Raw genomic sequence first — 10,000 nt, forward strand, 5'->3', positions numbered from 1 at the left:
ACAGAAATTGCATCGGAATTTAATACACAAGGCACAATGCCGACTTAAGTACAAGAAGACTGACACTCTCACTGTCTATGATTTCAACCTCTGCTGTGAGTCCAGTTTTAGATTCCGATGCTTCATTCCAGGTTTACTGTATACCTTGGACCCTTTCATTGACGAGGAAATACAGAAATTGCATCTGAATTTAATACAAAAGGCACAATGCCGACTTAAGTAAAAGCGGACAGACACTCTCTCTTTCTATCATTTGAACCTCTCCTGTGAGTCCAGTTTTAGATTTCGATGCTTCACTTCAGGTTTACTGTATACCTTGCACCTTCTTATTGACGATGAAACACAGAAATTACATCCGAATTCAATACAAAAGGCACAATGCCGACTTAAGTACAAGAGGACTGACACTCTCTGTTTCTATGATTTGAACCTCTGCTGTGATTCCAGTTTTAGATTTCGATGCTCTACTTCAGGTCTATTGTATCGCATGGACATTCTTATTGCCGATGAAACACAGAAATTGCATCCGAAATTAATACAAAATGCACAATGCCGACTTAAGTAAGAGACTACTGACACTCTCTCTGTCTATGATTTGAACCTCTTCTGTGAGTCCAAATTTAGATTCCGATGCTTCACTTCTGGTTTACTGTATCCCTTGGACCTTCTTGTTGACGATGAAACACAGATATTGCATCGGAATTTAATACAAAAGGCACAATGCCGACTTAAGTAAAATTGGACTGACACTCTCACTATCTATGATTTGAACCTCTCCTGTGGGTCCAGTTTTAGATTCCGATGCTTCACTTCAGGTTTACTGTATCCCTTGGGAATTCTTATTGACGATGTAACACAGAAAATGCATCCGAATGACATTCAAAAGGCACAAAGCCGACTTAAGTACATGAGGACCGACACTCTCACTTTCTATGATTTGAACCTCTCCTGTGAGTCCAGTTGTAGATTCCAATGCTTCACTTCAGGTTTACTGTATCCCTTGGTTCTTCTAATTGATGATGAAACACAGAAATTGCATCCGAATTTAATGCAAAAGGCACAATGATGACTTAAGTACCAGAGGACTGGCACTCTCTGTTTCTATGATTTGAACCTCTCCAGTGAGTCCAGTTTTAGATTCCGATGCTTCACTTCAGGTTTACTGTATACCTTGCACCTTCTTATTGACGACGAAACACAGAAATTGCATCGGAATTTAATACAGGAGGGACAATGCCGACTTAAGTACAAGAGGACTGACACTCTCACTTTCTATGATATGAACCTCTCCTGTGAGTCCAGTTTTAGATTCCGATGCTTCACTTCAGGTTTACTGTATACCTTGAACCTTCTTATTGACGACAAAACACAGAAATTGCATAGGAATTTAATACAAGATGGACAATGCCGACTTAAGTACAAGAGGACTGACACTCTCTCTTTCTATGATTTGAACCTCTCCTGTTAATCCAGTTTTAGATTCCGATGATTCACTTCAGGTCTACTGTATCCCTTAGACCTTCTTATTGACGATGAAACACAGAAATTGCATCAGAATTTAATACAAAAGGCCCAATGCCGACTTAAGTAAAAGAGGACTGACACTCTTTCTTTCTATGATTTGAACCTCTCCTGTGAGTCCAGTTTTAGATTTCGATGCTTCACTTCAGGTATACTGTATACCTTGCACCTTCTTATTGACGATGAAACACAGAAATGGCATCGGAAATAAATTCAAAAGGCACAATGCCGACATAAGTGCAAGAGGACTCACACTCTAATTCTCTATGATTTGAACCTCTCCTGTGAGTCCAGTTTTAGATTCCGATGCTTCACTTCAGGTTTACTGTATACCTTGGACCTTCTTATTGACGATGAAACACAGATATTGCATCGGAATTAAATTCAAAATACACAATGCCGACTTAAGTACTAGAGGACTGACACTCTAACTATATATGATTTGAACCTCTCCTGTGAGTCCAGTTTTAGATTCCGATGCTTCACTTCGGGTTTACTGTATCCCTTGGACCTTCTAATTGTCGATGAAACACAGAAATTGCATCCCAATTCAATACAAAAGGCACAATGCCGACTTAAGTACAAGAGGACTGACACTCTCTGTTTCTATGATTTGAACCTCTCCTGTGAATCCAGTTTTAGATTTCGATGCTCCACTTCAGGTCTACTGTATCCCATGGACATTCTTATTGACGATGAAACACAGAAATTGCATCCGAAATTAATACAAAATGCACAATGCCGACTTAAGTAAGAGACTACTGACACTCTCTCTTTCTATGATTTGAACCTCTTCTGTGAGTCCAAATTTAGATTCCGATGCTTCACTTCTGGTTTACTGTATCCCTTGGACCTTCTTGTTGACGATGAAACACAGATATTGCATCGGAATTTAATACAAAAGGCACAATGCCGACTTAAGTAAAATTGGACTGACACTCTCACTATCTATGATTTGAACCTCTCCTGTGGGTCCAGTTTAAGATTCCGATGCTTCACTTCAGGTTTACTGTATCCCTTGGACCTTATTATTGACGATGAAATACAGAAATTGCATCCGAATTTAATACAAAAGGCACAATGCCGACTTGAGTACAAGAGGACAGACACTCTCACTTTCTATGATTTGAACCTCTCCTGTGAGTCCAGTTTCAGATTCCGATGCTTCACTTCACGTTTACTGTATACCTTGCACCTTCTTATTGACGACGAAACACAGAAATAGCATCGGAATTTAATACAAAAGGGACATTGCCGACTTAAGTACAAGAGGACTGACACTCTCACTTTCTATGATTTGAACCTCTCCTGTGAGTTGAGTGTTAGATTCAGATGCTCACTTCAGGTTTACTGTATCCCTTGGACCTTCTTATTGACGATGAAATACAGAAATTGCATCCGAATTTAATACAAAAGTCACAATGCCGACTTAAGTACAAGAGGACTGACACTCTCTCTTTCTATGGTTAGAACCTCTCCTGTGAATCCAGTTTTAGATTCTGATGCTTCACTTTAGGTTTAACTGTATCCCTTGGACCTTCTTATTGACGATGAAACACACAAATTGCATCCGAATTTAATACAAATGGCAGAATGCCGACTTAAGTACAAGAGGACTGATACTCTCAGCTTCTATGATTTGAGCCTCTCCTGTGAGTCCAGTTTTAGATTCCGTTGCTTCACTTCAGGTTTACTGTATACCTTGCATCTTCTTATTGTCGATGAAACACAGAAATTGCATCCGAATTTAATACAAAAGGCACAAAGCTGACTTAAGTACAAGAGGACTGAAACTCTCCCTTTCTATGATTTGATCCTCTCCTGTGAGTCCAGTTTTAGATTCCGATGCTTCACTTCATGTTTACTGTATCCCTTGGACCTTCTTATTGACGATGAAACAAAGAAATTTCATCCGAATATAATACAAAAGGCACAATGCCGACTTAAGTAAAAAAAAGGCCTGTCACTCTCTCTCTCTATGATATGAACCTCTCCTGTGAGTCAAGTTTTAGATTCCGATGCTTCACTTCAGGTTTACTGTATACCTTGCACATTCTTATTGACGATGAAACACAGAAATTGCATCCGAATTGAATTCAAAATGCACAATGCCTACTTAAGTAAAAGAGGACTGACACTCTAACTCTCTATGATTTGAACCTCTCCTGTGAGTCCAGTATTAGATTCCGATGCTTCATTTCAGGTTTACTGTATACCTTGCACCTTCTTATTGACGATGAAACACAGAAATTGCATCGGTATTAAATTCAAACGACACAATGCCGACTTAAGTATAAGAGGACTGACACTCTTACTATCTATGGTTTGAACCCCTCCCGTGAGTCCAGTTTTAGTTTCCGATGCTTCGCTTCAGGTTTACTGTATCCCTTGGACCTTCTTATTGACGATGAAACACAGAAATTGCATCCGAATTTAATAAAAAGGCACAATGCCGTCTTAGGTACAAGAGGACTGACACTCTCGTTTTCTAAGATTTGAACCTCTCCTGTGAGTCCAGTTTTAGATTCCGATGCTTCACTTCAGGTTAACTGCATACCTAGCACCTTCTTATTGACAATGAAACATAGAAATTGCATCCGAATTTAATACAAAAGGCACAATGCAGACTTAAGTACAAGAGGACTGACACTCTCCCTTTCTATGACTTGAACCTCACCTGTGAGTCCAGTTTTAGATTCCGATGCTTCACTTCAGGTTTACTGTATCCCTTGGACCTTCTTATTGACGATGAAACACAAAAATTGCATCCGAATTTAATACAAAAGGCACAATTCCGACTTAAGTAAAAGAGGACTGTCACTCTCCCTTTCTATGATTGAAACCTCTCCAGCGAGTCCAGTTTTAGATTCCGATGCTTCACTTTGGGTTTACTGTATCCCTTGGACCTTCTTAATGACGATGAAACACAGAAATTGCATCTGAATTTAATACAAAAGGCACAATGATGACATAAGTAAAAGAGGACTGACACTCTCACTTTCTGTGATTTGAACCTCTCCTGTGAGTCCAGTTTTAGGTTCCGATGCTTCACTTCAGGTTTAATGTATACCTTGCACCTTCTTATTGACGATGAAGCACAGAAATTGAATCCGAATTTAATACAAAAGGCACAATGCCGATCTAAGTAAAAGAGGACTGACACTCTCACTTTCTGTGATTTGAACCACTCCTGTTAGTCCAGTTTTAGATTCCGATGCTTCACTTCAGGTTTACTGTATACCTTGCACCTTCTTATTGATGATGAAACACCGAAATTTCATCCGAATTAAATTCAAAAGCACAATGCCGACTTAAGTACAAGAGGACTGACACTCTAACATTCTAAGATTTGAACCTCCCCTGTGAGTCCAGTTTTAGATTCCGATGCTTCACTTCAGGTTTACTGTATACCTTGGACCTTCTTATTGACGATGAAACACAGAAATTGCATCCAAATTTAATACAAAAGGCACCATGCCGACTTAAGTAAAAGAGGACTGACACTCTCACTTTCTATGATTTGATCCTCTCCTGAGAGTCCAGTTTTGGATTCCGATGCTTCAACTCTGGTTCACTGTATACCTTGCACCTTCTTATTTTCGATGAAACACAGAAATTGCATCGGAATTTAATGCAAAAGGCACAATGCCGACTTAAGTACAAGAAGACTGACACTCTCACTGTCTATGATTTGAACCTTTGCTGTGAGTCCAGTTTTAGATTCCGATGCTTCATTCCAGGTTTACTGTATCCCTTGGACCTTTTCATTGACGAGGAAATACAGAAATATCATCTGAATTTAATACAAAAGGCACAATGCCGACTTAAATAAAAGCGGACAGACACTCTCTCTTTCTATCATTTGAACCTCTCCTGTGAGTCCAGTTTTAGATTTTGATGCTTCACTTCAGGTTTACTGTATACCTTGCACCTTCTTATTGACGATGAAACACAGAAATTACATCCGAATTCAATACAAAAGGCACAATGCCGACTTAAGTACAAGAGGACTGACACTCTCTGTTTCTATGACTTGAACCTCTCCTGTGAATCCAGTTTTAGATTTCGATGCTCCACTTCAGGTCTATTGTAACCCATGGACATTCTTATTGACGATGAAACACAGAAATTGCATCCGAAATTAATACAAAATGCACAATGCCGACTTAAGTAACAGACTACTGACACTCTCTCTTTCTATGATTTGAACCTCTTCTGTGAGTCCAAATTTAGATTCCGATGCTTCACTTCTGGTTTACTGTATCCCTTGGACCTTCTTGTTGACGATGAAACACAGATATTGCATCGGAATTTAATACAAAAGGCACAATGCCGACTTAAGTACAAGAAGACTGACACTCTCACTATCTATGATTTGAACCTCTCCTGTGGGTCCAGTTTTAGATTCCGATGCTTCACTTCAGGTTTACTGTATCCCTTGGAAATTCTTATTGACGATGTAACACAGAAAATGCATCCGAATGAAATACAAAAGGCACAAAGCCGACTTAAGTACATGAGGACTGACACTCTCACTTTCTATGATTTGAACCTCTCCTGTGAGTCCAGTTTTAGATTCCAATGCTTCACTTCAGGTTTACTGTATCCCTTGGTTCTTCTAATTGAAGATGAAACACAGAAATTGCATCCGAATTTAATACAAAAGGCACAATGACGACTTAAGTACCAGAGGACTGGCACTCTCTGTTTCTATGATTTGAACCTCTCCTGTGAGTCCAGTTTTAGATTCCGATGCTTCACTTCAGGTTTACTGTATACCTTGCACCTTCTTATTGACGACGAAACACAGAAAATGCATCGGAATTTAATACAAGAGGGACAATGCCGACTTAAGTACAAGAGGACTGACACTCTCACTTTCTATGATTTGAACCTCTCCTGTGAGTCCAGTTTTAGATTCCGATGCTTCACTTCAGGTTTACTGTATACCTTGCACCTTCTTATTGACGACGAAACACAGAAATTGCATCGGAATTTAATACTAGAGGGACAATGCCGACTTAAGCACAGGAGGACTGACACTCCCTCTTTCTATGATTTGAACCTCTCCTGTTAATCCAGTTTTAGATTCCGATGCTTCACTTCAGGTCTACTGTACCCCTTAGTCCTTCTTATTGACGATGAAACACAGAAATTGCATCAGAATTTAATACAAAAGGCCCAATGCCGACTTAAGTAAAAGAGGACTGACACTCTCTCTTTCTATGATTTGAACCTCTCCTGTGAGCCCAGTTTTAGATTCCGATGCTTCACTTCAGGTTTACTGTATACCTTGCACCTTCTTATTGACGATGAAACACAGAAATTGCATCGGAATTAAATTCAACAGGCACAATGCCGACTTAAGTACAAGAGGACTGACACTCTAACTATCTTTGATTTGAACCTCTCCTGTGAGTCCAGTTTTAGATTCTGATGCTTCACTTTAGGTTTAACTGTATCCCTTGGACCTTCTTATTGACGATGAAACACAGAAATTGCATCCGAATTTAATACAAATGGCACAATGCCGACTTAAGTACAAGAGGACTGATACTCTCACTTTCTTTGATTTGAGCCTCTCCTGTGAGTCGAGTTTTAGATTCCGATGCTTCACTTCAGGTTTACTGTATACCTTGCACTTTCTTATTGACGATGAAACACAGAAATTGCATCCGAATTTAATACAAAAGGCACAAAGCTGACTTAAGTACAAGAGGACTGAAACTCTCCCTTTCTATGATTTGATCCTCTCCTGTGAGTCCAGTTTTAGATTCCGATGCTTCACTTCATGTTTACTGTATCCCTTGGACCTTCTTATTGACGATGAAACACAGAAATTGCATCCGAATTTAATACAAAAGGCACAATGCCGACTTAAGTAAAATAAAGGCCTGTCACTCTCTCTCTCTATGATATGAACCTATCCTGTGAGTCCAGTTTTAGTTTCCGACGCTTCACTTCAGGTTTACTGTATACCTTGCATCTTCTTGTTGACAATGAAACACAGAAATTGCATCGGAATTTAACACAAAAGGCACAAAGCCGACTTAAGTACACGAGGACTGACACTCTCTCTACGATTTGAACCCCTCCTGTGATTCCAGTTTTTGATTCCGATGCTTCACTTCAGGTTTACTGTATACCTTGCACCGTCTTATTGACGATGAAACACAAAAATTGCATCGGAATTAAATTCAAAAGGCAAAATCCCGACTTATGTACAATCGGACTGACACTCTAACTATCTATGATTTGAACCTCTCCTGTGAGTCCTGTTTTAGATTCCGATGTTTTACTTCAGGTTTACTGTATCCCTTTGACCTTCTTATTGACGATGAAAGACAGAAATTGCATCCGAATTTAACACAAAAGGCACAGTGCCGACTTAAGTAAAAGATGACTGACACTCTCTCTTTCTATGATTTGAACCACTCCTGTGAGTCCAGTTTTAGATTCCGAATCTTCACTTCAGGTTTACTGTATACCTTGCACCTTCTTATTGACGATGAAACAAAGAAATTGCATCGGAATAAAATTCAAAAAGCCCAATGCCGACTTAAGGACAAGAGGACTGACACTCTCGTTTTCTAAGATTGGAACCTCTCCTGTGAGTCCAGTTTTAGATTCCGATGCTTCACTTCAGGTTAACTGCATACCTAGCACCTTCTTATTGACGATGAAACACAGAAATTGCATCCGAATTTAATACAAAAGGCACAATGCAGAGTTTAGTACAAGAGGACTGACACTCTCCCTTTCTATGACTTGAACCTCTCCTGTGAGTCCAGTTTTAGATTCCGATGCTTCACTTCAGGTTTACTGTATCATTAGGACCTTCTTATTGACGATGAAACACAGAAATTGCATCCGAATATAATACAAAAGGCAGATATCCGACTTAAGTAAAAGAGGACTGTCACTCCCCCTTTCTATGATTGAAACATCTCCAGCGAGTCCAGTTTTAGATTCCAATGCTTCACTTCGGGTTTACTGTATCCCTTGGACCTTCTTATTGACGATGAAACACAGAAATTGCATCTGAATTTAATACAAAAGGCACAATGATGACTTAAGTAAAAGAGGACTGACACTCTCACTTTCTGTGATTTGAACCTCTCCTGTGAGTCTAGTTTTAGATTCCGATGCTTCACTTCAGGTTTACTGTATACCTTGCACCTTCTTATTGACGATGAAACACAGAAATTGCATCCGAATTTAATACAAAAGGCACAATGCAGACTTTAGTACAAGAGGACTGACACTCTCCCTTTCTATGACTTGAACCTCTCCTGTGAGTCCAGTTTTAGATTCCGATGCTTCACTTCAGGTTTACTGTATCATTAGGACCTTCTTATTGACGATGAAACACAGAAATTGCATCCGAATATAATACAAAAGGCAGATATCCGACTTAAGTAAAAGAGGACTGTCACTCCCCCTTTCTATGATTGAAACATCTCCAGCGAGTCCAGTTTTAGATTCCAATGCTTCACTTCGGGTTTACTGTATCCCTTGGACCTTCTTATTGACGATGAAACACAGAAATTGCATCTGAATTTAATACAAAAGGCACAATGCCGACTTAAGTACAAGAGGACTGACACTCTAACTTTCTAAGATTTGAACCTCTCCTGTGAGTCCAGTTTTAGATTCCGATGCTTCACTTCAGGTTTACTGTATACCTTGGACCTTCTTATTGACGATGAAACACAGAAATTGCATCCGAATTTAATACAAAATGCACAATGTCGACTTAAGTACAAGGGGACTGACACTCTAGCTTTCTATGATTTGAACCTCTCCTGTGAGTTCAGTTTTAGATTCCGATGCTTCACTTCATTTTTACTGTATCCCTTGGAACTTCTTATTGACGTTGAAACACAGAAATTGCATCCGAATTTAATACAAAATGCACAATGCCGACATAAGTTCATGAGGACTGACACTCTCACTTTCTATGATTTGAACCTCTCCTGTGAGTCCAGTTTTAGATTCCGATGCTTCACTTCAGGTTTACTGTATCCCTTGGACCTTCTTATTGACGATGAAACACAGAAATTGCATCCGAATTTAATACAAAAGGCACCATGCCGACTTAAGTAAAAGAGGACTGACACTCTCACTTTCTATGATTTGAACCTCTCCTGTGAGTCCAGTTTTGGATTCCGGTGCTTCAACTATGGTTTACTGTATACCTTGCACCTTCTTATTGACGATGAAACACAGAAATTGCATCGGAATTTAATACAAAAGGCACAATGCCAACTTAAGTACAAGAAGACTGACACTCTCACTGTCTATGATTTGAACCTCTGCTGCGAGTCCAGTTTTAGATTCCGATGCTTCATTCCAGGTTTACTGTATCCCTTGGACCTTATCATTGACGAGGAAATACAGAAATTGCATCTGAATATAATACAAAAGGCACAATGGCGACTTAAGTAAAAGCGGACAGATACTCTCTCTTTCTATCATT

Source organism: Schistocerca serialis, chromosome 1, assembly GCF_023864345.2.
Source record: "Schistocerca serialis cubense isolate TAMUIC-IGC-003099 chromosome 1, iqSchSeri2.2, whole genome shotgun sequence".
NCBI lineage: Eukaryota > Metazoa > Arthropoda > Insecta > Orthoptera > Acrididae > Schistocerca > Schistocerca serialis.